This window comes from Rhincodon typus, unplaced genomic scaffold, assembly GCF_021869965.1.
Source record: "Rhincodon typus isolate 14 unplaced genomic scaffold, sRhiTyp1.1 hic_rhity00000094, whole genome shotgun sequence".
NCBI classification, from domain to species: domain Eukaryota; kingdom Metazoa; phylum Chordata; class Chondrichthyes; order Orectolobiformes; family Rhincodontidae; genus Rhincodon; species Rhincodon typus.
The window spans coordinates 10,271-15,759 of record NW_025965732.1 but is presented as its reverse complement, the minus strand read 5'-3'; the positions used below and the strand labels follow the sequence as shown (position 1 = coordinate 15,759).

At 38.0% G+C, this 5,489-nt stretch overlaps 1 long non-coding RNA gene across 1 annotated transcript; it reads left to right on the top strand.

The window, feature by feature from the left end:
* Nucleotides 1-151: 151 nt before the first annotated feature.
* LOC125488262 lies at nucleotides 152-4,479 on the top strand. The gene is made up of 3 exons (XR_007266265.1): nucleotides 152-963; nucleotides 2,224-2,371; nucleotides 4,270-4,479. It is a non-coding gene; the product is annotated as an uncharacterized LOC125488262 (long non-coding RNA).
* Nucleotides 4,480-5,489: the final 1,010 nt, after the last annotated feature.

The following is a 5,489-nucleotide window of genomic DNA, read 5'->3' as shown; positions in this document are numbered from 1 at the left end:
ACACAGCAGGCCAAGCAGCATCAGAGGAGCAGGAAAGCTGGCGTTTCGGGCCTAGACCCTTCTGCCCTAAATGTCAGCTTTCCTGCTCCTCTGATGCTGCTTGGCCTGCTGTGTTCATCCAGCTCTACACCTTGTTATCTCAGATTCTCCAGCATCTGCAGTTCCTACAATCTATGGAATTGACTTGATCTTTTTGCATATTTCAATAAATACTGGTGAGACTTTTGAGCAAAGGAGTTTCTTCTTGATTCTAAAACCGAGGAACTGAGAAGTCGAGGTTATCAATTTAACCCCATTCTCCACTTTGAGTAACTGCATGAAATGGCTGTCAGCTTCATCATTTCATTGCACTCTGATAATAAAGCATTCTTGATTTCAAAGCGATGTACTTTGTACTTTTATACAAGTTGCTATTATTTGCGAGTGAGACAGTTTTACTTGCATTTCAGTTTTTTTCATTCCCGTGTCCTTCACAGAATGCTCCCCTCTGTTGACATAGCCAAATATAGAATCACTATGTCAGTAATCAACGGGGCAATGTCTGTGGTCTGCTAAACTCTGACGTAATATTGTGTCCACTTACCTATTCTGTAGATTGGTGTGGCTGAATCTTTACGTAAATAGAGAACAAAACTTTGTGTTTTAAGAAAAAAGCAATACAATTTGAATGTTTAAATATGTATCTGAAGATAGTTGTATTTCAAGACAGTGCATTTACATAGAAAAATTGGTTCTGCCTGTCGCTTGTTGCTGGTAGATTCTGTCAAACAGGTGTTGTTACTGCAGTTTTTGATTCTTATAATCTGTTATCATAATTGCTGTTCTCCTGTGATTCTCAATGGGATGATGCTAAATATTTCATTTTTAAACTCTTTCATGCTTCGAATTTGATGACCTAGCAGAAACGGGACAAAGTCTTAATCACATTAGCCCACACAAGTCACCACAAAATTTCCACCAAAGGTATGCTATCTCTTCACATTTTGAGCTGTCATTTTATGTTAAAATGAACCGCCTTTGTAACATCAATTCAAATGTAATTAATATTTGTTAATTGTATGGAATATCAAACTTACTAATCTTTTTGTTGTCTAATGCAATGAAGCACCAAGTGTAGAGTGAGCATTTTCTTGAACTCATTTTCCCCAATAATCTTGTAATGGAGAATATAAAATGTAGAAACTTGAATGAAGTAGAACTAGGGAATCGGAATTTAAAAATAAGAGGTTGCCAATTTAAGATCAAGATGAGGAGATTCCTTTTTTTTTCCTCAGAGTTGGAAGTCTTTGGAATTTTCTTCTGCAAAGGCAGTTGATGCAGAATCTTTATATATTTTGGAGGCAGAGGCAGATATTGGAAATATACAGGAATGTAGGGTTAAAGTTAAAATCGGCTCAACCACAATCTTGTTGAGTAGCAGATCAGGCTTGAATGGCCTGTGCTCCAATTTCCTATGTTCCTGTAGTATCTTTCCTACCACTTGTATCAAGCGTGACAGTTCTGCAGCTCCTCTGTCTGTCTTGTCTCCCTTTTTAAAAAAAAAATCAGCTGTCATTCCTCATGGATGCTAACATTATACCCAATGAATTTCTGAAGAAGTCAAGAGAGGAGTATATTAGGCAGTTTAAAACAAAGTGCTGGAGAAACTAGATATGGCAGTATCTGTGCAGAGAGACTGTGTTTCTCTTATTTGTTTGCAGAGACATTCAATATAAAATTTGATGCATTGTCTTACTGTATCGGTCAGAGCTTTATCAGCTTCTGTTACTTTCACACCGTGCCCAGACCTGCTGAGTTTCTCCAGCACTTTTGCTTTCATTTCAGATTTCCAGCATCTGCAGTATATTGCTTTTATTCAATGGTATACAAGATAAAGTTGATATCTGTAGAAATCCCTAAGCACATAATCACAAAAGGTGATCGATGTTACCCCCCCAAAGTTTTAAAAGCAAAGAATAATCTAGAGAATGGCACTTGAAGGCTAGGTTTGCCCTGATAGAAGCTCAGTTTCGATCAAGATTAATTTGAACCATATCTTGCAATGCCTAGAGTGTAAGTGGTTTTAACTGTGTACAACAATGGGAATTAAAATTACATTAGAATCACAGTTTCACATGTATCTCCTCCATTAAATTCAGTCAAATCCTTCATTACTACCTTTTTAAGAATAGATGGCCAAAGTAAGAACACTCTATAATTTAGTTTCTCTTTTGATAATTGCAGTTTGATCAAAATAAACTCAATTTCTCATGATGAGGAAGCAACACCTTCTCAGCAGAAAAATGCTTCAAATCTGCAACATGCTAGAGAACCAGCAAAGCAAGCAGCTGGTGTGAAACTGACAGAAGCTGATAAAGCTCTGACTGGTAGGGTAAGGAAATTCATCAATCATTACATCTGATTCCTCAACATACAATGAGAGAAACGCTACCAATAAATCCAGATGCTGAGTTAGTCACTGCACAAATTAGGGGAGATGGTAATTTTTTTTATTCACTCATGGGATGTGGGTGTCACTGACTAGGCCATCATTTGTTGCCCATCCCTAATTGCTCAGAAGGCAGTGAAGAAACAACCACATTCCTGTGGGTCTGGAGTCACATGTAAGCCAGACCACGTAAGGATGGCAGTTTCTTTTCCTGAAGGACATCAGTGAACCAGGTGGGTTTTTCCAATACTTGATAATGAATTCATAGTCATCATTAGACTGTTAGTTCCAGATTTTTATTGAATTCAGATTCCACCATCTGGCATAGCAGAATTCGAACCTGGGTCCCCTGAAAGTCACCTGGGTCTCTCAATGAACAGTCCAGTGATAATACCACAAGGCCGTTGGCTCCCCATGTAATGTAATATTACTGGACTATTGTTATTGTTCGTGGATTCAAATTCCATCACAGCAGGTACATGGGAACTCCACCACTTGCACACCCTTCTGACCAGGAACTTTATTGCCATTCCTTCCACTGTCACTGGGTTAACATCTTGGAAATTCCTGTTTGTGTCCCTGCGTCCCAAAGATAGCAGCGCTTGAAGAGGGCAGCTGAACACCATCTTGTACAGGGCAATCAGGCTTTGGCAGTGAGTGCTGACCTAGGCAGCAACACCCAAGTCCTGTGAACAAATTGGAAGGGGGAGTATCCTTCAATCAGTATTCAACACGAAGATCACAATCCTCACTCATTCATGCACCCAAGAATGACGGCGCTTCAAGGTGGCAGCTTACCGCTATCTCCTCAAAGGCAATTAGGGGTGGATGACAAATGCTGGCTTATTCAGTGATGAAAATCGTTTTGTATCTTTTTTTTTTAAAGGATTGTTTAAGACCTCATCATCACCTTCTAGCCTTTTGTTGCAGGAGACTGTCTAACTCCTGAGCATCTAATTGATGCTCTCAATGATACTTGTTGATGGGTTTGCCAAATAGTACACTTTTAATGTTAGAGAAGAACCGAGCATCCCTGTGTCTCAGCAGTTACTGAGGATGAAAATCCATTTATTTTAATGTATACTTGAAAAGGCACTATTTGCTACTTAAAAATGTACTTGGTTTCATGATTCTTAACTAAATAAAGTTCATGTCCTGGAAACTAAATATTTTGCTAGCTTGGTTGGCATTTGTTTAATAGACTAGATTATGTATGTCTATATCACATTTTTACTATTTACCTTCAAAATTCATATAAATAGGTGTCTAGTTTATTTTAAATTGGCTGACTTGGATGGAAAAATTATTTGCAGTGATGCTGGTCTTTCTCCTGTAGAATCTCATTCAGAGCCATAAGATGAAAATCAACCCTGTTTGGTTTCTGAAATAGGTTTCAGTAATTTCCGTCCACTTCCTGGTGGGCAGAGGTACATATCATTAACTTGGAAATCTGTCACCAGTCAGAGGACGGTCAAATGGCTTTATTTTCAACTAAAACTGGGAGTAGTATAGGCAGTTTAGTCATCTGTTTATCATACAATCTCTATTAATATATTATCTTCTCCATACTTGAATCTTCCAAGGATGTAATCCTGTGTTTAGTTTTATCACACTTGATAAAGTTGAGGTACTGCATTTTCACCTCTCTCATCGGCAAAACTAAAAGCTAATAGAATTCCTCACATGAGTGAAATATTTTTCCATGTTGGGTGTGACCCTGAGGTTATTAAATAAGTATCCTTTGTTTTATGACTTTGCATTTTCTCACGACATAATTGTTCACTTACAATTTTTATCCTTTTCACTAAGTTTTTTTGTTTTTTTTTCCCCAAATATTTCAGGTAAAATTCTCAGTTTTCTGGGCATATATGAAGGCGATTGGGATCTGCATTTCTTTCTGCATTGTTCTTTTCTACCTATGCCAACATGTAGCGTCCTTGTCCTCTAATTACTGGTTGAGTTTATGGACGGACGATCCAGTTGTTAATGGGACCCAGCAACATACTTCACTCAGACTGGCAGTGTATGGCGCACTCGGACTTGCTCAAGGTTTGTTTAAAAAGTAAAATAGACTTTGATTTGCAATGTAATATAAAGCATGCCAAAAAAGTTACTAATTCTGAAAATATGTTGAGTTCAATTATATGTTTTAATCCAGGGCATTTTGACCATGATCGGATTATTGCATATACTTTAAGTACTTTAATTTCAAAACTTTTTGCTTTTTAAGGCTAGGATTCTATTAATAACACCTGCAATAATATCCTAACATGTAATGAAACCCACTAGGTTGTGTAAAATTGGAAGCAACACATTTTTACATTCTCCAAAATAGTAACGCAAACGGATAATTAATTTTAAAAAAATGTATTCATAGAATGTGTGTGTTGCTGGCTAGCCCATCACTTATTGCTCTTCCTTAATTGCCATGGAGAAGATGGTAGTGAGCTACATTCTTGAACTAGTGCATTTTTTGGTGTAGGAACTCCCTTGAAATCTCATTTATCTCCCCCTCCCACTGTTGACCACCAATGCCCTTTTTGGTTTCCTGTTCTTAATGGTACATCTGCAGATATTTGATTCCTCAACTGTATAGTCATTCTGTGCTCCATCCTTGATATTTTTTCTGGGAAAGAATTCCAGTGTTTCTCTTCTATAGTCCTTGTCTTTACTGTTTAAAATCTGTAAGAATGCAAACCTTTTGGCACACAACTTGCTTAACCATCCATTGCCAGATTTGGTTAAATGTGATATCAAATTCTACTGGACCCCATGCTCCTTTGTCTGCCAAACTGACTTCTATCCTAGGATCATTCCAGAGAGCAAGGGCAACCATTGGCTTTGTTTCTGTACTACCATCCATCGCCTCAAATGCCTTCATCTCTACTTTTTCAAGTTTTTAAAAGCAAGTATGAGGAGTTCATGGATTCGTTCATTACAGAGATAGGGACTTTATTTACGATAACGTGGTGTAGAGCTGGATGAACACAGCAGGCCAAGCAGCATCAGAGGAGCAGGAAAGCTGATGTTTCGGGTCTGGACCCTTCTTCAGAAAATCTTT